The sequence below is a fragment of the Suricata suricatta genome, chromosome X (assembly GCF_006229205.1).
Source record: "Suricata suricatta isolate VVHF042 chromosome X, meerkat_22Aug2017_6uvM2_HiC, whole genome shotgun sequence".
NCBI classification, from domain to species: domain Eukaryota; kingdom Metazoa; phylum Chordata; class Mammalia; order Carnivora; family Herpestidae; genus Suricata; species Suricata suricatta.
Window position 1 is genome coordinate 35,243,436 of NC_043717.1, and position 24,297 is coordinate 35,267,732.

At 41.5% G+C, this 24,297-nt stretch overlaps 1 pseudogene; it reads left to right on the top strand.

Moving 5' to 3' along the window:
- Positions 1 to 845: 845 nt before the first annotated feature.
- Positions 846 to 23,973, top strand: LOC115283382 (annotated as a pseudogene).
- Positions 23,974 to 24,297: the final 324 nt, after the last annotated feature.

Sequence of the window (24,297 nt, forward strand, 5' to 3'; positions counted from 1 at the left end):
CCAGACATAGTACCAAAGCTGGAGGGCAGGAGATCATCGGATTAATCATAGGGGCAGACAGGACTTCAGAGGAATAAATCCACCAGAGACAAGAAGAACTTGAAGTTAAAGCAAAGTTCCCCCATCTTGTGGAATTCCTTCACACCCCTAGCTCAAATCACCCTCACGAAGAAGAGATACGCCTTGGAAATGACCATAAGTCATCTCTTTTTTTTATTAATAGTTTATTGTCAAATTGGTTTCCATATAACACCCAGTGCTCTTCCCCACAAGTGCCCCCCTCCATGACCATCATCCCCCTTCCCCTATCCCCATCGCTCTTCAACCCTCGGTTCATTTTCAGTATTCAATAGTCTCTCATGATTTGTGCCCTGTCTCTCCCCAACTCTCTTTCTCCCTTTCCTCCCCATGGTCCTCCATTAGGATTCTCCTGTTAGACCTATGGGTGCAAACATATGGTATCTGTCCTTCTCATCTCTTTCAGCACACCTCAGAAGTTTACTGGGGAGGGTACTGGCCTAGCTTTCTCTTCCCTTACTTATATCCATCTTGCTCCTGATAAGCACTCCTACCACCTGCCCCCCCCACACACACAATGGCAGAGAATCACAGCTGCTTGTCAAAGCTTTTTTCTAATCTTCCTGAGTACACAGTTAGATCACATTTTCGAGCCTATCTTGAGGTTAGTTGTGGCCATGTGACTAAGTCTTAGACCTTAGAATGAACTGGGAACTCTGGTGTTCCACTTTCATATCTGGCCCATAAAAACCTCCCACATGTTGTTTCTGAGATGCTACTGACTTGACGCAAATGAGCTCAAGAAGCTGGGGAGCTACATGCCGAAGATGCGTCTAACGTTATGGAAGAAGCCTGGCTCCCTGAATCGCTACTTGGAAGACTGCTGCCCACCAGTTGGACCACCCATTTTGGACTTCACATGAGCAAGAAATACATTTCTGTGGTGTCTGAAGCATTATATATGTTTGGATTTGTATGTTGCAGCATCTTAAGGTTACCTTAAGCAATACAGATACAAGAAAAATTGTTGGATTAATACACATCTCAGCTTGGGTTTCAGCTAAGAATTTCAGAACGAATATTGTAAATGTGAATTTGAGCTCCCTTAGAGTAGAGTCCATATTCTAGCTATCTTTGTATCCTAAAAAATATTTCTTGAAGGAGTATCACATATAGTAAGAATTGAGTAGTTATTTGTTTAAAATGTTCAAATCTTGGGGCACCTGGGTGACTCAGTCGGTTAAGCGTCCGGCTTAGGCTCAGGTCATGATCTCACGGTTCATGGGTTCGAGCCCTAAGTCGGGCTCTGTGCTGACAGCTCAGAGCCTGGAGCCTGCTTCGCATTCTGTATCTCCCTCTCTCTCTCTGACCCTCCCCTGCTCGAGCTGTCTCTCTCTGTCTCTCAAAAAGAAATAAAAAACATTAAAAAGTATATTTTTTAAAAAATTTTTTAAATGTTCAAATCTTAAACAGATGTATTGGCTGTGAAAATATCGAAGAGCTCTTTACCCGGGCAAAATAAGGGTGTATTGAAGAAATGAATGAATTAATGAATAAATGTTATAGTTTGGTGAAAATAAATCCCACCTTAGGAGTTATAGAGAAATTTGCTCATCTGGAAAATGAAGACTATAATATCTTGCCCTTATAATCAAATCATAAAATATACTTCCAGACCTTTAATCGCTAAATTGGTAAGTGATGGACACACATAAGCTCTCTATCTAATTTGGACAAGTTACTTTGTGTGTTGGGAGGTTGGCAGTATGTTGATGATGGGGTAGAAGCTCGAGGAAGGTGAAACGGGTGCAAAGCAGTTTGGAACATCTTGAGAAATCACACAAAAAGCTGTATAAGTGCCCTCAAGACTTGAGACCTCTCAAAATTCCTCGTCTCTTCTGATTTTCAGGCAGAATAATGCCTACCACTTGCCACCGGACTTAAGAGAACCGCTTTGCATCAACGGTGCTCTGCAATCACAACCAGACATATGTCTTCTGTTTCTCCCTAGAGAGTACCTGACACTTCTTGGGTTCCTGCTTGGCAATCACAGTCAGAAAAGAATTAAGCAACACCGCTGTGCCAAATACTATGGAAGTTCATTCAGCCGTATTACATGATTGAAATGTCAGAATGTTTAAACACTTCCAGACACATGAAAATACATTTGGACACATTTGGAACAAAGCTGGCAGAGAACAACCACAGGAAATGTGCCTATAAAATAGAGATGATCCAGTGATGGAGAGAATGCTTCTGTGTTGACTTTCCGCCACAGAGGCCTGGGGGTGGGGATGGGGAAGAGTGGCTGTCCAGGGTGCTAAACTAGGGAGGTGTATGTCAGAGGCTGCCATGGCTGCACTTATCCCTGCAAGTATGTTTCTTGTATTGGCAAGCGACCATCACCAGGGGTCAAGAGATTCCCTATGAGTTCAATGTAAGGTCACCCCTCCTTGAGTCTCTCGCCTTCCACCAGGAAGGGGAAGCCCACATGCTAGGGGCAAGGTTTCCTTTGTGCAGGCTTCGTCCTCCTCCCGTAGAAGTCAAGCAGTAGCTCCCCAATTCTATATATTGCCAGCACTCCTCTGAAGCTGCCTGACACTTACTAGCACAGTCGGCTTCAGAACATCGTGTTCTGTATCAGTCACTGGAGGAAATCTAGTGCTCCCAAACATCCCCTATTGCCTGGCCTCTGGTCTTCTTATGGTTCAAGACACTGTCTTTTCTGTAATTGTCTCCACTTCTACAGTCCCATCTCCTGAAAGAACTGGAACTTTCTGCCAAGCATCTATCAATCATCAGCCAAATGCTTCATATCCCCTTACACTTCCTTGACTATTCCCTTCACCTGTTTACTCCAAGTGAAACTTACCTTTCCTCAGATGCCCATGCTTCCCTGGCAGCCTCCTCAAACAGTAGCCGTTTCTTCTCCCAGACCCTTCATATCACTGGGTTGTGAGGTCGTGTCTTCCTCCTCTTCATTGTCTCTTCCAGATCATTCTTCACTCCTCCCTGAAACTCCACAGCTTGGATGACCTCCATATTGCTAGATCCAGTGGTGCATTCTACATTTGCATTTTACTTGATAGATCAGCAACATTTTACTGAATTGACGACTTTTCCTGAGACACTTCCTTCACTTGGCTTCCAGGACACCATACTCTCCTGCTTGCTTCCTACCATACCGGTTGCTTCTTTTCCATCCCTTGCTCCTTCCTTCTCGTCCCACTGACCTCTAAGTGAAGCCACAGGACTTCATCTTTGAGCACCCTTTGTTCTGGATATGCTCACTATCTTCATGATCTCATTCAATCTCCTAGATTTCTCTTCTCTCAATAGGTTCATGACTCCCTAAATTTTATCTCCATCTCAGACCTTCTTCTGAGCTTCAGATGTACACACCCAAGGGCTTTCCTGACATCTCCATCTGGATGTTAATGGGCATTTCCTGTGCAAATTGAACAAGCTGCTGGTCTTCTTCTCCAAACCTCTTCCTCTTGAGGACTCCCTCACACCACTAAAATAGTAAATGACAATTCTATTCTTCTGGCAGTTTAGGCCAGAAACCTTGAAGGCATCCTTGCCTCCTCTCATCCTCACACTATAAAGCTTTAAAATCATGATGGACGGTCTTTCAAAATAGATCTGGAATCTGACCAGTTCTTACCAGCTTTCCTACTACCACTCCAACCCAAGCAATGGTTATGTGTCACTTGGATTGCTGCAGTAGCCTCCTCACTGGTCTACTTCTGTTCTTGCCTTCTTCATTTTGACTCTAAACACAGTATCCAAAGTAATCCCATCAAACATAGGCGGAACATACCATTCCTTCACTTATAACCCTACAATGGCTTCCTAACTCATATTGTAAAAGCCAAAGTCTTCACAATAATGTGCAAGGCCCTATGTGATTTGGTCAGTCACTACATATCTAACCTCATCCCCTACTACTCAAGACCCCAAAGCTTTCTTGCCATTCTCTGACCACCCCAGTGACAATTCTGCCTTGGGGCCTTTGCATCTGCTCTTTTCTCTGCATAGAATATTTCTTCTGTAAATATCCATATGGCATACTCCCTTACCTTCTTCAGTTCTATCTAAAAAGCAACCATTACTCCATCTCGGACCCTCTCTATCTCCATTCCCTGCCTCATTTGTTTTTTTTTACTTCAGCACTTATTGCCATCTATCATACTAGATATGTTGGTTATTTACCTTATTGGTAGTCTGTCTCTTCCACTAAAATATAACTTGCATTTGGGTAGGGACTTTGGCCTATTTTACTCACCGTTGTACACCTAGAACTTAGAAGTATGCTGGTGCATAGTAGGTCCTCAGTAAATATTTGTGGAAATAATTGTCTTACAACATACTCAGTGCATACTAGGTGTTTAGGAAGTGTTTATCAGATACTGTGTGACTTCTCTTTAATGACCAGAAATACAATGCAGGACAACTTCTGCCCCCAGAATCTTAGTTAGAACCATGACCGGCAACCCACATCCAACATCTATATCTTCCTCAAGTGCAACTTCCATTAGCATTACCTGGGTTGTATCACCACCCTGCTTAACAGTCAGCTAACATTTTACCCACACTTACCATGTGGTTTGAATTACAGTGACACATCATGTTACAGCATTTCTTTTTGTAGTGTGCATGTTTAGAGTCTGAAATAGTATCAGAAGACTCTACAGTGATCCTGGAGGAATAGAGTAGAGACCACACCAGTAGTCATAATGGGTCAGACCGTTCTTTTTTTAATTTTTTTTTAACATTTATTTATTTTTGAAAGACAGAGAAACAGAGAGTGAGCAAGGGAAAGCAGAGAGAGAGGGAGACACAGAATCTGAAGCAGGCTCCAGGCTCTGAGCTGTCAGCACAGAGCCCGATGCAGAGCTCGAACTCACCAACTCCAAGATCATGACTTGAGCTGAAGTCAGCCACTCGACTGACTGAGCCACCCAAGTGCCCAGGTCAGACCATTCTTGCATTCCTCTGAAGGGCCAGTGTATTTGTGAACTAGCCCCGCCATGATTTGGAGAGTGCCTGGGAGACAAAATCATGTCTAGAGCTCTAGAGCCTTAGGATTCTTTTGGGTCCCCAGAGACTCTTAGGAACTGATTACTAAAGTTTTAATACCATTAACTTTTACTGAGTTCTTACAACGAGATAGGCCTGGTTCTAAGCACTTCACATGCTTAACTCATTGAATACTCAACAACCTAATGAGGTTGGAACTATTATTATTTTCATTTTCCATGTAAGAAAACTAAAGCACAGAGAGATTAAGTAGATCCAGAAGTCACACAGTTTGAAAGTGGCAGAGACTATATTCAAAGTCAAACAGTAACCACTGCCAGAGCACCATGGGAAGCTGTGGTCCAGGCACTAGCAAGCTGCAATCAAGGAGTTTTAATCTTGTGACTTCCTTCTCCACTGGATGAGAGAGAAGAAGCAGGAACTAAGCCTTCCCCCCTGGCCGTGTGGGAATTCACTTTTCCTGCTCTATATTCCCCCCTCCCTACCCTCCTATACATTGAAATGGTGGGTGAGGGAACATTCTCACCCTTCTGTTGTCAGACAAGCAAAAATGAGATGCGCTTTTCCACCTTTTGAGCCAGCTCATACTTTAATGGTTGGAGTTTCAAATCACAACCCAAGTTTCTTGGAACTCAAAATTGAGTTATCTGATTCAGTAAAATGTAGCTTTCTCACTTAAAAGGATTTGCCCAAGGGACCTCTGGGATTTCAAATATACTTAAAAGCAACAACTGTGTTGAATCACAGAGGCATAAGGGATTGCATCTCCCCTGGAGAACACACAGGATGTATTAAACAGAGGGGGGAATAAATGTTTGAAGTCCAACAAGCTTTGAGCTTCATCCCACCTACCACATCTGAAAACGATCTGAGTCATTTGATAGAGGCACACTACAGCTGGGATCCCTCATTCGTAGTGCTATTGTGGCTCTCCTGTCTTGACATTGAGATGCTAGCTCTACAGGAATATTTTTACCTCCATCTGCTAACCCCTTTTTACAGGAATCAGGAAGAGCCCATTTTTTAAAGCCTGCCTGGAGGAGGGTGGAGTGGGGGTTTTTGGAAGCAACCATCCCATCAACAGAAGGCAAGGGTTCTCACAGCAGCAAATACAGCTCTGGAGAAAACTGCGATGGGGAATGCAGATTCATTCATGCTTAGCTGCTACCCAAGAAGTTCCAATAATAGATTAATAACTACATAATTAGACTTTGGGATAATTACTTAACCTCTCTAATTAGGTGTTACTTTAATTCCTATTAAATGGGGATAATACTAGTTACCAACTAGGGTTGTTGTGAGGGTTAAGTGAGAAAATATTTGTAAGGTGCTTGGGACTGTGCTGAACACATAGCGATGATTCAATAAACATAAGGTATTGTAATTGTTGTTTTTGTTGTTACTGTCCATCGCTCAAGTGTCCATGGCTCTTTACTCTTTACTAAAACCTGCTTCCAGATGTTTCATTCACCTATGGAATGGATGAAAATAATTCAAAGTCTTACCTTCCTTCCTAAATTCTTGATTCCAGATCAACACCTAACATGAAACTCAGAGGGCAAAAAAATAAATAAAATAAAATAGAACAGAATAGAATAAATAAAACAACCCAAAACAAAAGTAAAATAAAATAAAATAAAATAAAATAAAATAAATAAAATAAAAGTGGGGTTCTCCCAAGGAGCAAATTTGTTACAGGACTGTCCAGACCTCCACAATGAGGCCATATAGAGGAAAGAGTACTACTGGCTTTGGGGCCAGATTTGCAGGTCAAACCCAAGGAAATCCATATAAATTTGGAACCATGGACAAGTCGCTTCAACATCTTGGGTCTCTTTATAATATGAAAATACTTAGGGCTCTTAGATCAATGTTTTTCAAATGTGTTTTGACATGGAACTATTGATTTAAATAAATGGTCACAGGGAAATACTATATGTAGATCAAATTCAACAGATTTGGGAGGTAAATTGCAGAAGCCCCTCTCCCCAGGCTTCTGGAGGGTTCTATGAACCCCTCGGCCATGCAGAGTCACACTGCATACTACTTAGCTATGTGATCACCAAAATCCCTTCTGGGTCTAATGCCCTAGGCATGCTACCTTCTCTCTTTAAAGGCCAGGCTAGATTGCTATGATCCTCTCAACATGCTCTGCTTAATTATAAGTAGACTTTTCACCTTGAGATTCGCCTGCTTGAAAGGTGTTCTGGTTTCTCGTCCCAACAGGATCACCATCACTAGGCATAGTCTCTTACCCTTAGACCATTCTAAATGGCAGACTTCTTTCACTTGATCAGTAAAGTGTTAAAAATTCTATACTGAACTAGCTCTAGGTGAACGTGAATTTTCCAGTTCCTAGTAGACCTCATTCAAACATGCATGTTACCTGCCTGGTCCCCTAAGCCGTCTGAGTTTATGATGTCAGGTCCTCCCTGTCGTTCAAGGTTCTGCTCAAGTTTACCTTTCAGAGTCCTCTGGTTGCTCTCATCTCAAGAATCTTATTGTACTTATAATATGGCTGGAAAGATAAAAATAACAAACATAGAAAAAAGTGGAGACCAATTTAGAGTTTAATTTTGGAGAACCAATTACAAAAAGAGAGCAGCTGGTCAACTTTTTCTGGATCTCTTACAACAACTTACAACAAATATGCAATCTCTTCTTGACTGAGTGGTCAAATATGTGTTCATGGAATAGAATTAATTTGAAAGGATTGTGCTTAATAATTATGATCAACAGTACATTAGGATGACACTAATTTCAATTAAGAAAAATTTCCAAATTTCAAAGGTTTAACACAAGAGAATTTAATTTCTTATATAGAAGGCCAGTGTGGGTGTACTTGGTATATGGACAACTTAAAAATCTTTTATTTTGAAATAATTGTAGGTTTATAGAAGAATTGCAAAGATAGTACAGGGAGTTCTCAGCTACTCTTTCCCTAGCTATTCCTAATGTGAGCGTCTTATATAATCACGGTGCGTTTATTAAAACGATGGAATTAACATGGGTACAACCATATTAACCAAAGTACAGACTTGACTCAGATTCTACCAGTTTTCCCACTAATAACCTTTTTCTGTCCCAGTGTCTAACTCAGAATACCAGCATGCATTCAGTTGTCATGTCTCTTTAGTTTCCCCTAATCAGTGACCGTTTCTCAGTCTTCACTGGTTCTTCATGACCTTGACACTTTTGAAGACAGGTGGTTTGTAGAATTCCACCAAAGGGGTCTGTCTGATGCACTCCTGTGATTAGATTGGAGTTATGGATTTTGAAGAATACCTTCTTCCTGCATCATATTAGGGGGTACATGATACCCACCTGACTTATCCCTGATTATGTTAGCCTTGATCCTCTTGGTTAAGGCAATGTCTGCCAGTTTCTCCACTGTCAGGTTATTATTTTTTCCATTCCATACTCTATTCTTTGGAAGCAAGTCATCAAGACCAGCCCATAGTCAATGGGAGGAGAATTATGCTCAATTTTCTGGAGGAAGGAGTAGCCAGGACTTTGTGGGCATATGCTAAACCACCACAATAATTGATAAGTATTTAAAGGTAGATACTTTTGAGGCCATGCAAATATTTTGTTTCTCCTGAAGGTGTTTTCCATTAAGTTTTGCATTCATCAGGGGTCTGCTATGGAAATTATGATGATAGTGCTCTGATTTTCTAATTCTCTCATTCCTTCTACATGTATTATTTGGAATTGCATTATAACAGGTTTTTCCTTTCTCACCACTTACTTTTTATTCAATTATTTATATCAGTGTGAAATCATGGATATTTATTTGCTCTCTAGGCTTATACTCCAAAATTAATGTTATTTATTTTGTTGTTCAAATTGTTCCAGCTTTGGTCACTGGGAACTCTCTCAGGTTGGCTCCTGTATCTTTTTGGCATGCCTCCAACTCTTAAAATGTATTTCCTATTTAATTTTATTTATTAATTAATTTATGTTTTAGAACTTCCTTACTTTCTGTTACTACAAGATGCTTTGAGGTGATTTTCTGTCTGAGCCTTACAATCAGCCAAATTTTGAAAGGCTGTATTTTCCTTTTCATTTAAGCTAGAATACTTTTAACTTCCATTGAGACTTCTTTTCTGACCCATAACTCATTTTAAAATGTGTTGTTTAATTTCCCAATATTTGACAATTTTATAAATACCTTTTTTGTTATTGATTTCTAGTTTAATTCTGGCACAGGCTAAGAACATACTTTGTATGGCTTCTATTTAAAATATCATAAGGCTTCTGTTATGACCCAGAATGGGGTCTGTCTTGGTAAATGTGCCATGTGCGCTTAGAAAGAATGTATTCTGCTGTTGTCGTTCAGCACATTTTATAAATGTCAATGAGATCAAGGTGTTTAATAGTGTTGTCCAGATCATCTATATCTATACTGATATTGTGTAGGCAAAATATCAATCAGTATATTCCAACTGGAATTGTAGATTTGTCTATTTGTCCTTTCAGACTTATCCTTTTTTATTCCTCATATATTTTTGAAAGTTTATTTGTTTATTTAGAGAGAGAGAGTATGAGCAGGGGAGAGAGGGAGAGAGAATCCAGAGAGAATCCCAAGCAGAGAGAATCCCATACATTGTCAGTATGGAGCCCAATGAGGGGCTCAAACTCACAAACCATGAGACCTGAGCTGAGCTGAAACCAAGAGTCAGACAGACACTTAACCGATGGAGCCACCCAGGTGCCCCTATTCCTCATATATTTTGAAGCTTTATTGTTAGGCACACGTAGGATTATTTAAATACTGACTTCTTTATCATTATGTGATGTTCCTCTCTATCCCGACAATCTTCCTTGTTCTAAAGTTTACTTTTGCTGTAATCAGTATAGCTACTCTAGTTTTCTTTTGTGTAGTGTTTGCATGGTATGCATTGCTCTATCCATTTATTTTTAACCCACCTGTGTCTTTATATTTAAAGTGGGGTTCTTAGAGACAGTACGTGATTGAGTCCTGATTTTTTTTTTTAAATCCAATATGAATATCTCTGCCTTTAACCTGGTATGTTTAGACCATTCATACTGAATGGGATTGTATGTGGTTGGGTTAAAATCTACTATCATGTTAGCTGATTTGGTCCTGGCCCATGATACTGATTTCAGACTTCTGGCTTTCAGAACTGTGATTGACCAAATCACTGTTGTTGTAAGCCACCAAGTTTGTGGTAGCAGCCACTGGAAACCGATGCACCTAGGTTTTGTTTTTTCCTTCCTTAACGTTTTCGAAGCCTCTTGGATCTATAATTTGGCGTCTGTCACAAATTTTTGGACATTCTCAGCCATTATTTTATTATTTCATCAAATATTTCTTCTGCCTTGTTCCCTCTTTCTTCTCCTGAAATTTCATGACAAATGTGTTATATCATTTAGTATTGTCCCATGTCTCTTTGATTTTCTGGTTTTCTTCCCACTCTTTTTTCTCTCTTTTCTTATTTAAATTAAGGTAATCTCTGCTGATCAAAATCACTGCTTGTATCCTTGGCTGTGTTGAGTTTACCGATGTGCCCTTTGAAAACATTGTTCATTTTTGTTACTTTGCTTTTCATTTCTAGCATTTCCATTTTGTTTCTTCTTATTGTCTCCATCTTTCTGATGAAATCGACTATCTTTGCATGCAATCTACCTTTTCAATTAGAGACTTTAATGTATTAATCATAGTAAATTCCATACTAGTGCCAATATCTGTGTCATAACTGAAACTCTTTCTGATCATTGTTTTGTTTGTTTAGACTGTGTTTTTTCTGGACTTTTTGTATGCCTCTTTTTTTTTTATGCAAGTTGGACGTGTTATGTAGGATAGTAGATACATTTTTTTAATGCTTGGAGATGAGCAGGCTATTCCCTCTGCTACGCCTTTAGTATGAAAGCTTGTAGTAACATGATCCGGAGATGGGTTGATTTTGAAGTTTACTTTCCACTTGGCTTTGGGTCTTCTTATTGTCATGCTCCTCAAAGACAATTCATACTGTGCAGCTTTCCCAGCTCTATTCCACTATTATTTTCACTTGACATTTGTTAGCATGGAGGTGGCAGTATGGTGTTGGGGGGTGGATTCTCTGATGTTCTGCTTTATCTTCAGTCTTAGGCAGGTGCTATAAATCTGGGTTGGGAGTTGTAGCCTTCACAAGTATCCCTGTCCCTATTCCAGACATAATGCTGGGCCAAGCATACATTCCTGTCATATTCCAGAGACAGAAATTTGTTGTTTTTTTTCTCTGTTTCTTTTTCTTAGATGAATTCTGGTTTCCACCAGTGCCACAAGGCTACAGTTTTTGTCGCCCCCGCAGACTGTTTTTGTTTCTTGTGGGAGAGAGGTATGGAGACTAGGTTTCTGCCATAGCTGAGGTTTCCCTCCACCAGTCAGCATCATAGAGAAGGGGAAAGCTTTCTTAGAATTCTCCCCATCCATACCTGGGTGGCTCAACCGGGTAAGCATCCAGCTTCAGCGCAGGTCATGATCTTGGGGTTCGGGTTCGATCTCCCATATCAGGCTCTGTGCTGACAGCTCGGAGCCTGCTTTGGATTCTCTGTGTGTGTGTGCCTCTCTCTGCCCCTCCCCCACTTGCACTCTGTACCTCTCTCTCTAAAAATAAATAAGTAAATAAACTTAAAAAAAAAAAGAGTTCTCCCCATCCACCTCCCTTCCTGCCCTCCATGAGCACCTGTGGGTCCCAAAGGGAAAATCCTACAAGAAGTTGTGAATGTTTCTATGCCTGCAGCTAAGGGCCTTTATTCTCTCATACTAGCCCACACTCAGCCTTCAGCAACTTGACATTTAAAATTCTAGCTCAATCTTTTTCTGGGCTTATGTGGCTTTTGGCAGTCCCTGTGTCAGGTAAGTAAATGCTAATATCCTGTTTTTCCCTGCAGTCACCGATCTCTCTCTAGATTTCAGGTTAGTTGTTTGCCCTATGACCTCCATTGTTTCATGTGTTCAATAAAAAGCCATTACTTTGAAGCCCGTTCACCTTTTTTGTTATTGTTGTTGAAAGGATAAGAGCAAAGCTTTTTCCAGCTGTCTATGGCTTGGAGATCCAAGATGAAATTTTTCACACATTGATTCAGGGACCTACGTTCCCTCTTCTTGTGGTTTGGCCGTCCACAAGGGCTCATACATAACTACCTACGTTCACAGAAGGCTTTCCTTCAGATGTATTCTTAGATGTTAAACTACCAGGTGTTGTCATGTGTGTTCTCTGGGAAGCAGACTCTAAGATGGCGATTACCTTGCCAAAGTTTGGTAGGAAGTACTCTTAGAATCAAAACCTCTGGAAGGGAGGGGGAGGCAAAGCAGGATTGGGCAGAGGGAGAAGTTGAGTTGTGATAGAACCACAGCAAAGATTCAGTTGGCCCCGTGGGAAGCTCTGCGGCAGAGACAGCCCTATACGCAATGAGGGAGCTAGGCCTTTATATTTCTGTGTCATCTGGTCATTGCACATGGGCTAGTCCAAAGCCATATGTTGCCAAGGCAGATGTCTCCAGCTGAGGACAAGAAAGGGGTGAGAGCTGAGGACCATCAGCTGGCAGCAGCTGAAAGAATAATTTCTGAAGAAGATCTGGGCAATGCATCACAGCTCGAACTATACTGAGTCAAAGCATATGCATATTTTAAGGTTCTTAATGGATACCATCAAAAATGTCACAATTTCCCCCAAATTGCTCCAGAAATGGTATACTTAATCTTTTGTACTTAGTCTTCTCATCCATAAAGTAGAAATTTAAAAAAAAAAGGAGGGGGTGAGATGTGCCTGGGTGGCTCAGTCAGTTAAGCATCTGACTTCAGCTCAGCTGGAGATCTCATGGTTTGTGAGTTCGAGCCCCACGTATGGCTCCATGCTGACAGCTCAGTGTCTGGAGCCTGCTTTGGATTCTGTACCTCCCCCCTCTCTGCCCCTCTCCCACTCATGGTCAGTCTCTCTGTCTCTCAATAATAAATAAGTGTTTAAAAAATTTTTTTAAAGAAATAATAAAAAATCTACCTCACAGTTTTCATGGTGAGAAATAAATGAGTAAATATTTACACTATACTTAGGACAGTGGCCACTACTGCTACTAAATGCTAAATTTTTGTTAGTTATTATTATTGTTTTTATTGTTGTTGTCACTTTTCCCTGGCATCAGCAGTGAATCCTTTTCATTAAGAACAAAAATTTCCAACTTAAGACCTCTTACATTGCTTCCATTGTCAACTACCTGCTCATGTCCTTTATTTTCTGTTAGGACGTTATTTTTTTCTTATTGAGTTCTGAGAATTTTTCTCATTTATTTAGAACATTCACCATTTATCAGTCACATAAGTTGCATGAACTAGAAACAGATTTCTAGCTTCTTGCATATCTTTTCACTTGTTTAGACTATTATCTTTTGAGCTAATTGTTGTAGGGAACCTAACTAGTGGATCAATGTCAGAATAACATTAATGATAATGATAATTATAAAGATATTGTGTCATGTTGGCTAACATCTAGTGAGTATTTATTATCCTAGTGTGGTAAGAGGTACTTACTCATTCACACCTTATCTTATTTCATTCTCATCACAAATATATGAGGTAAGATCTTTGTTTATGCCCACTTCATAGATAAGAAAATGGAGGATTAGAGAGATTAACTATCTTTTTCCAAACTGGTACGTGGTAGAACTGGGAGTGACACTCAAATCTGTTCTATTTCATAGTTAACACTTCCCAAGTTGCACTCAGTGAAACCCAATCCTGTGCAATACTACATGTACACACATGTACAAATATGCACACACACACAAACATGTGTGAGTGTTCCGTAGTCAAATCAATGTGGTAGTCGTGAATATCTGGTTCCAGAGAGAGCCCATAGACATTAGCATGTTAATAGCTCTAAGGGATACTTTAAGAAAGAAACTTGTTTAATTTGTGCAACCCAGGGTTTCCCCCAAAGCTATTTCATCCTGACCTTTTGCCTTCCAACCTTCTAATACCAACCCACTGTAGAAATGGTGTTCTATTTCCCACACTTGATAAAAATGCCACACCATACTACTCAGTCTCTCCACCAGAGGAGGTGGTCCATGCCCAGCCGTCTGGGATTGTGTTCAGTCACCATCAATACACGGGCACCTCAGTGGCTCAATTGGTTAAGTGTCTGACTTTGGCTCAGGTCATAATCTCATGGTTTGTGGGTTTGAGCCCCACATCGGGCTCTGTGCTGACAGCTCAGAGCATGGAGCCTGCTTTGTCTCCCTCTCTCTCTGCCTTTCCCCTGTTTGCACTCCATCTCCTTGTCTCTGTCTCTGTCTCTCTTTCAAAAATAAATAAAATGTTAAAAAGAATGTTTTAAATCATTAAATCTGTTTCAATACAGATGAAACCAAAGAGAACGACCTAATGCAATTAGCTAGTGACTCAAAGTGGAGAGGAAAAGGTGCGACGCTAGATAACAAAATAAGGATTTAATAATCTGGAACAATGGACAGAAGTAAATAAGATAGAATCTGACAAGGATAAATGTAAAATCTTGCAGTTAGGTTAAAACAGAAATCGATGACATGAGTACAATTTAAGAGGAAGCTTGATTTCACAGTAGTTTGTGTGAGGAAGCCTGGGGGATTTAATTGATCATAAACCCAATTAAAAAACAATTGAAATGCATTCAACAGGCAAGGAACTACAGTGGTAAACCTGCATGAAATACAGAGGTAGCGTTCAGATAGGCAGAGATTGGTATGCATTACCTTCGCTGCTGTGCGACTCAGAGGGTGTCGGGAGCATCGGGATATTCCTGGCAACATGCTTCAGGACAGGTCCTGAATGGCAGTCCAGAGCCTATCCAGATGGCGTGGACTTAGACAATAAGGAGTCCAGCAGACCCCACTTTTTGAGCAATAACAGAAACAACTCAAGCTGTTTAGTCTGGCAGGAATAGATTTGGGGTAGCTGTTGGGATTGGAGGATTGTACTGGATATATTTTATTTATTTCCCCCCATTCCTTTATTCCCTGTCTTTTGCCACTGGGCTTTGTATCCTAGGAGGCTCTCTGCTCTTTATCAGCCAGTGAGAGGCATGGGGGGAGGGGGCAAAATTAAAGGGTGGGAAGAATGTGAGATGGGTATTTATTCCCTTGCTTGGCTGCCTTCCTACTGGCATGGTGGTTGGTCCTCTCCTTCAGCTTCGACTACTCTCTCTGGCCTCAGGTAACCTTCCGTTTCCCTGGACCCTTCGGGTTTAAGATCCTGCTCTTGCTAGCTCTGGGGTGCGCCCATCTTTGTAAATACCCTTTTATCACACTGTCCTCAATTATCCTGCCCTGAGTGTGTGATTTGTTTCCTGCTGGGACCAGATTTGTGCTGATGCCCGACTGATTAGGATGAATATTTCAAGGGCTGTCATAAGGAAGAGGGTGGAATTAAGGCAAGAGAGTAGAAGTTACAGCAAGATTGGGTTCATGTACTCATTTATTCATTCAACTAATCTTATTAAGCCTCTACAGCATGCCAAGCATTGTGCTAACCCAGCAGCAATGATCAAGAGCTCAGGGCAAAGGGAGTTCGTCTGGGTTAGAAGTTGGAGAGGCCTCCTAGAAAATTTTCCTGGGGGGTGTCTGGGTGGCTCAGTCGATTGAGCCACTGACTCTTAATCTTGGCCCAGTTCATGATCTCCCAGTTACGTGGGCTGGAGCTCCACATTGGGCCTGGGACTGATAGCGCGGAGCTTGCTTGGGATTCTGTCTCTCTCTACGGCTCACCTGCTGCTGTTCTTTCTCTCAACATCAATAAATTAACTTAAAAATAATATTTTTTTTAAAAAGAGGAATATTCCCAGAAGAGAAATTTATAGATGATAGGGCTGGAGGGCTAAGAGTGAAAGAGGCTCATTCTAGAAAATGAAAGAAAGCCGTATGTTGAGCATCTCTCTCTTTCGGGAGCCAGGAGGATATTATCAAGGATGAGGCTGCGAGTGGGGAGGGCCAACCACGAAGAGCTGCTGTGAACACGGACTTGATCTTAAGGGCCCTGGGAGCCCCTTGATAGGTTTAAAGCCATGGAGACACCTAGTATGATTTTCTCTTTCCATTGCAGAGTGAAGAGAGCAAGAATGTCCAAGGATCAGAGCTGTTCAGATATAAATCCAGCCCCCTCGCTAAGGAAGGAGCAACCAGTTCCCAGAAGCAGCCAAGAAGAGGTGTCTTCTTCTTGGACAACAGTCTTTGGGTATTTCTGCACTGAGTGCGAAACGGGACTCGCAAACATCTATGGCCCTTTCTAATTCGGCGACGCTTCTGGTCTGGACCCCATGCTTCACAGTGGGATAGAAGGCACCAAAGTTTGAGATTCTGTTCACTTTCTTCCAAAACTGGCAACGAAAAGCTGTTCTCTTCCTTCCCAGCCTCTCCGCTTGGGCCTGGAAAGCAGGATCCAGGTCCAGACCGGAGCCTCCGGGAACACACAGGGCCCTAGTGTTTGTGTTCTTGTCTCATTGCAGCGGACACGGGAGGGGCACTGGCCACGGCAAGTTCCAGAGAAGAGCTCTGCCAGCATCTGACCTTCAGTCCTGCTAACAGTTGGCTCTATAGTCTAGGATATTAGACAATTTCACTGGTTTTTTTGTTTTGTTTTGTTTTAAAATCAAATCTTTCAGAAAGTAAAAAAAAAAAAAAGCAAACCCCTCAGGCCCCTGGGTCAGAATCCTGGTGGGGACTGGGCAAGGTCTGAGGGCGCTGAAGGCAGCGGCAGCGTCAAGCACAGCAGCCCTCTTGTTCTGGAACTCCTTCTCGGGGACTGGGCAGATCTGTGTGTGATAAGGCAGCTGTGTGCAAATGCCAAGGCTGGGGTGATAATTATAGAAACGTTCTCATTATGCTTGAATGAGGGCCAAGGCATGGCCCTGGCAGCGAGGGGGGTGTGAGGCTGCAAAATTGGCACTCCTTAGAGCGAGTTGGCTTTTGCAGCCTGCATGGGCATGTGAGGTGTGCCCGAGAGCCCAAGTTAGCACATCCTGTTGTCGAGCGCCCCTAGCGCCTGCTTCTGATCTGTTACCTCGACCAGGCTCTTTGTTCCTAACCAGACAGCAGCCAACATGGCCCTCTGGCAGTCAGGCTCAGTTTTCAGGTCTCCATTCCACTCAGCTGTTCCAGTGACTCCTCTTCAGCCCTGTGCCATACCTCTCTCTTTCTCCTAGACCCTGGAATGGACTCCTGTTCCTTAGCATTCCAGGTATAGAATAGGTTGGATCAGAGGTGTCTTGATCAGCCCTGATCAACAGAGTCCCTGCTCTCTGCCTACAATGACACCAGAAGCAGCTTAGCTTTCCAGGTGCTTCTAATGGCCTTTGATGAAGACAGACTTATCTTGGCTCAAATATCCAATAGCGAAAGATGATTAGAAAATTATCAATTTGTCCTTCAGGTCCTAGCGTTAACAAGAGCACTAGAGAAGTCCCCCTAGTCCGGTCACATCGGGGCCACAGGAGGGACCGTGGAGAGCAGGGGTGAGCTGAGGGAGAAGGAAAGACAGAGCTATGTGAGAGCAACAGCCATGAAGGAGGGAGCCAAGCATAATGAAGTGAATTTGCAAGGGTTTCATTTACTTGATGAAAAATATGACATTATCAAAAAGCAACTTCCTCTATAGGCATTTTTGCTTTTTTTCCAATGGAGATGAAGAAGTACAGTTTTATGTAACGCATATAACAGGGAAAAGTAGAACGGTGACCCTGGGAAAATTACAGCATTAAAAGTAATAAGCCTGCCATTGCCGATAGACCACACAGACACCATGCCGTGCTACCTTGAGTATAAAGGTGACACTTTTACAGTTATCCCTACAGTAGCTTCTTCAACAGCAACTGCACTTTGAATAGCATGCGGTCACACAGAGACTCTTTCCAGCGTCTGAGGATTTTTGAGGCTTCGTCCTTTAAGGTCCAGGTCAGGCATCCCGTTCCTAAAAATGCACTCCCCGCCCCCCAACCTGGGTTTTCTGCTCCCACAGTAGCTCCCTCTCTTGCAAACAATTTCCATCATTAGTAACTGTTTACTTCTCTTTTCCACCCACTAGATTATGGGCTTCCTGAAGACAAGATCCACATATTCATTTCTGAATCCCTTGCGTCTGCCAGTGCCTAGCTTTATAAATGTTTGGAGAGTTTAACGACTAATGAGCCCTATTTCTTGTCTTATCCTTTAAACCAATGAGAATACAGCTGGGAGCCAACTAAGTTAAATTAGATACATTGACTAATCCCTTCTATGCCCAAGATGCTGTAATTTTAGAACGTGCTGTTTTCTGCCTAAATCAGGAAGTGAATGAGGTTCTAAAGCAAGATAATTGTTTGGTTACATGAGAATGTAAAAAGAGAAAGAGAAGGATATCTTCTAAGCAGAATCCTTCATTTAAAAGAGTGAGGTAAAATGTGCCAAGGGTGGCCTGGAATTTAAGCCGGGCATATACAATGATATATGCACAAAATTATAGAGACATAGAAACATGAATTTTTTGTTGTTGTTGTTAACAGAAAAGAGTCCAGAATTGAAGTTCAGAAGCAGTGACAACTGAAATTCTGACTGAACGGAAAAATGAGAAGCCCTCCCTCTTTTTTTTTTCTGGAAAGGAAAGCTTTGACTTCATAAAAATAAGTTAAGAACCAGGGGAAGATTGCTTCTTTTCAGGATCAGTGGCTCAAGGGAGGTAGAAACCATTGGTAATCAATACAGAAAAGGCAATTTAATTGGATCTTTATTGTTTTTAAAAGAGAAATGGATGGCATTAGACTTTTCTCAGTTATACAAAAGGAAGAGGGGACATAAAAATTTCAATAAATAGAACAACTAAAATATATATGCACCTCCCTTCTCTCTTGTCCGTAGTTACTGGAATATGTAAGAAAGAGGATTAGAGAGAGAGAGAGAGAGATGGGTTGGGAGAGGCTTCAGATGCACAAACAGAAGACACGGAAGCACACCAGTGAATCCACATAAACACACAAACATAACTAGAAGAAGACACACTCAAATAAAGACCCAGATAAAAGTCTCCATGGCTTAGAACCTCCATTTTGTGTTTTGGAATAAGCTAGCAAAGCCTTTTAAAATCATGTTTCATTTTTGACCTCGGAGATCTCCATTTCTGGTGTATGAGTTTATGAGACTGATGTTTGTGGTGTGTGCATATGTGTATGGGGGAGGGTGAGAGACAGATAGAGACAGAGAAAACGACTCTCTAAAGGAATTGGCATAAAAGGCATGATGAGAACCTTTGTTCAGAGTAAGGACTATTTTAGGAAGGGAATATTTTGAGATTTCGAGTGGATTCTTTTGCAAACGTATTTTGGTTGCTGAGAGAGACAACATAGCATTGTCTGGGGGAGGGTCAGAAAATAGGTTTCATTGGCTGCCATTGCTCTGGATATGCACGTCATCTATTTGTCCTCAGCTCACACTAGTCAGAATCCTGGAGTGGGATGGGGCTTGCGGTGTTTGCCCTACTATTAACACACTGTTTCCTGCATGACCCGGTAGAATGGGGGAAATGAACCCAGCATCTAAGATTGTCCATCTTAGATAACAGGTGCTTAACCAAAGAACCATGCATTGACACAATACGATTAATCTCGCTCCACCAATGTGTCTACTAAGTTTGCTACGGGGAACATGTCTGGGTTTATCCCATGCTGAACCTCTTAATTTTTTATTCTTATGTAGCTAGATTCTGGAAATATCCTCCAGGTAAGCAACTTCGCACAGCTTTGTTGCACTTATTATTGCACCTTTAAAAGCATTTCCACTTTCTGATTCAATTCCATAGCTATTGATTCAGAAAAAGATAGTATGTAACAGCACAGACTTATTATTTTGTGAACTTAATGTGCTCATGAATCATTGAACGTCTTCTGTCACTGAATGCTTCCCGTGTCTGTGTTATTATGTATTATTGATCCACAATGACTTTGTAATAAAATCAGTTTTCTTTTTATTCTTTCTATTGATGTTCTATTCAATACCACTTAAAACCCTGTTAACTCAATTGTATCCATTTTGTTCTGCAGACAGAAATCTTTTTGGAGTTTATTCTATGGGCACGACATTATGCTAGCCACTGGAATGGAATGTCTTATGGCCAGGATTCCATACTGCAAGATGGCTTCTAGCTTTACTTGTTGATTCATAAGCCTATTTCACTTCTCAGCTCACAAACATGTTTCAGTTAAATAGACCATTATTATAAAAGGTTCTTGGGGCACCTGGGAGGTTCAGTCCATTAAGCATCCGACTTCAGCTCAGGTCATGATCTCACGGTTCATGGGTTCAAGCCCCATGTCAGGCCCTATGGTGACAGCTTAGAGCCTGGAGCCTGCTTCAGAATCTGTGTCTCCCTCGCTCGCACTCTGTGTCTCTCTCAAAAATAAATAAACATTAAAAAAAATTTTTTAAGTTTTTTAATAAGGAAAGAGAAACTTACTTACATGTGTGTTTTAAACAAACCACCATCCAACAGCCACCCTATAACTTTTCCCTGTTAGCCATATGGTAAAATATGACCAATAATAATGCTAATAAACCGTAGCCTTTTCCTCTGAGGGTGGGAATAGTTTGTAGAAAAGGAGATATTCAAGTCTTATGTGAGATAAAGGCTCAACTGTGCTGCTCATACATGAAAGGGAGTCAGGGACTTGAGTTTTGGTACCTTAACAAGGTGGAGGAATCCTGGCTGTAACGTTCAGAACACTGATGAGATTCTCCACTGATTACTCCTCTTGACCTGAACTGGGCCAGACCTTTCTTCTTTCTCTCTCTTTCCTGTTTCTGTCTCTGTAGTAGAAGTCTGCTCCATTTTACTTCTTAAAAAAAATAGAATTCAATAGAAAAAATAAGAACAGTGGTTTGGCTATGGTATAATGACCAGTAGAAAGTTAATTCTGATTCCACGGTATTCTTTAAGCCAAGATACCCTCGCTTTCTGAACACTAAACATGGCTAAAATGACTTTTGCTTCTTTTTTCCCCCCAAAGCAGAAAATCATAATCATAATCTATAAGAAGATACCTAAATCACTATCTGAAACTTACTTATTTTTTTCTTAGCCTTTTAGATTGGATAATACTGGAAGAGTTTTAGATCTTTAACTATAAGTCAACCTGAAGCACACATTACAAAATAAGTATTAAAATAAACAGAGAAGAAAGAATAATTTATTATACTGCAGGATGAAGGCCTGTGATTAAGAATGTTTCACGGAGAAGAGAAACTTGAAGGAAATCAGCTGGTCGTAGACTACCCAAAATATTTCGATGAAGAGAGAAGGAAGGAAAGACTATTGGGTTTAAGTGAAGGCATGCCAAAGTTACTGTGTTTGAGGTGTGTTTGGGGAACAAGGAATGGTTTAATGTGGTCCTAACATATGATCGGAAGTAGCTGGACACCACGCCGGTGAAGTATTTTTAAACTTAGTCTTAAGCATTACTAGTGGGAATCAGAAAGAGTATCAGGAGGTAAATCATAAGTTATATAAATACAGCCAGAGCACTTCATTGATCTATATCTACAAAACCTGCCAAATCAGAAACAAAATCTTTTCTCTCCCAGACTTATTTCATTTTGAATCCTAGGCAGGGGAATGGTACATAATCATCATTGGCTCAATTGCCTTAGACCTAAAGTATCAGCCATCTATTGTCAAAAATAATGACACCTAACAAATTTCCCCCTTTCCCCTTCCCCAAAAAATAAAACCAGAGGTCATGGATCTGTGGATCTTCTGGTCTGGGTGGTTCTTCTGGTCTGGGCCAAGCTAAGATGATCACATTTGGAAACTCTCATGTGTCAGTAGTTAGTTGGCAGATCAGCTAGGCACTGGCTGGTCTGTGATGGCCTTGCTTGAGATGGCTCTCCTCCTTGTGATTGCTCATGTCCCCAGAGGCTGGTCTGGCATTGTTCATGTAGATCTCCAGCGTCCAAGAGAATAAGCAGAAGTCCACAAGACCTTATGAGGCCTAAGCTTGGAACTGCAACACCACTGCATTCTATTGGCAAACCAAATCACAGGGCCAGCCCAGTTTTGTGGGACAAATACATAAACTTCACCTTTGATGGGAGAAGTTTCAAAGTCAGGTTGCAAAGGCCATGAATTCAGAGGGGCACGGCCAATTGTACCCTTTTTGCAATCAATGTACTTGGGAATAGGAGGCCTAAACATTGAAAAGCACATATCAGGTTAAGGAAATGTCTCCTAGGTTGGAAAGAACTAACGTATTGTTTGACAGTGAAGAACTGCATCTGGCTATATCTTTCTTTGGTTGGTTGGTTCTTTTTCTTTCACATTGGCATCCTGGAAAATTAAACATCACAAAATTAACTAGATCAAGAGTGACAAGATATATTGGAGTTAGAATCTTGTCTATTTTTTCTTTTTAAATTTTTATTTAAATTCTAGTCAGTTAACATACACTGCAATATTAGTTTCAGGAGTAGACTTCAGTGATTCATCACTTACATACAACACCCAGTGCTCATCATAACAAGGACCCTCCTTAATGCCCATCAACCATCTTGCCCATTCCCCACCCACCACCTTCCATCAACTCTGTTTGTTTTCTATCTTTAAGAGTCTCTTATGGTTTGTTTCCCTCTCTCTTTTTTCTTCCCCGCCCTGCCCCCACTGCCAGAATCTTGTTTTAAAAATGAAATCCAGGGGTGCCTGGCTGGTTCAGTCCATGGAGCATGGAACTCTTGACCTTGAGGTTGTGAGTCCCAGTCCCACATTTGGCATGGAGCCTACTTAAAAAAATATATTTTTTAAGAAATTCACTTTATGAGTAGCTCAAAGCACATAGTAAGATAATCCCTTATAAGTTAAAAGAAAAGTTATAAGAAGAGCTGAGATTCATGAAGAAATATACAAAACTTAAGACACCTGGGTGGCTCAGTCAGTAGAGCATCTGACTTGACTTTGGCTCAGGTTGCAATCTCATGGTTTTGGAATACAGCCCCACATCCGGCTCCATGCTGAACATGAAGCCTGCTTGGGATTCTCTCTGTCCTTCTGTCTCTGGCCCTCTCCTCCCCATGCTGGCTCTCTCTCTCTCTCAAAATAAATAGACTTAAAAAAAAAAAGAAAGAAACATACCGAACTTATTTTCACTCTTGATTTGAACCAAAGTGGAAGACCTAATTTCGTAAATTTCAGTTTGGATACAAAGCAAAATTCTGTAGCTTGGGATTATGCAACAAGTAGCAAGGTAGAAAAGGGACTATCTTCTCTTTTCCTTCCATACCACTGAAGATCCTGGTGTCACCATGGGCGAGGGCTGCCCAGTGTAACCGCTATTCTAAGAACAAGCCACTTCCAAAGCCTTGCTTCTGCAGAGCTGTGTTTCCCTGATGCCAAGATCTACATATGTGACCTGGGGCAGAAAAAGGCAAAAGCGGATGAGTCCCCACCATGTGGCTACATGATGTCAGATGAATGAGCAGCTCTCTTCTGCAGCCCTGGAGGGTGCCTGTATTTATGGGCACAAGTACAGAGTGAAAATCTGTGGCAAAGAAGGTTTTCACTTCCGAGTGCAGCTCCACCCCTGCACGTCATGCTCATCAACAAGACGTTGTCCTGTGCTGGATGAAGCTGACAGGCTCCAGACAGCTATGTGGGGTGCCTTTGGAAAAGCACAGGGCACAGTGGCTAGGGTCCACATTGGCCACATCATCATGTCCATCCACACTAAGCTGTAGAACAAGGAGCCTGTGACTCACGTCCTATGGGGCCAAGATCAAGTTCCTCACCACCAGAAGATCCACATATCCAAGAAGTGGAGCTTTAATAAGTGTAATGTGAATGAATTTGAAGGCATGGTGGCTGAAAAGTGGTTCGTCCCCAATGGCTGTGGGGTCAAATACATCCCTAATTGTGTCCCTCTGTAAAATGGTGGGCTCTGCATTCATGAGAACCTCAACATTGCCCCCTCCTTATTCAAGCCCACCAAAAAATCCTACTTCCTGTGTAAAACAGAAAGACAGAGAGAGAGAGAGAGAGAGAGAGAGAGAGAGAGAGAGGGACTGTCTTCTCAGAAAAACCATACTTTATTCTTGGGGAGGTGAAAAGAGACTTTCTGCTGCCTCCTGACGGCAAATAACTCCTGACGGCCTAAAGGTAGGACTCATCGTATCACCATCATAGGCTTTGTAGCCTGTTTGACTTTGTTTTCAATAAGTGTTTGACTACTAAATCCTAATTATGATAAGGGG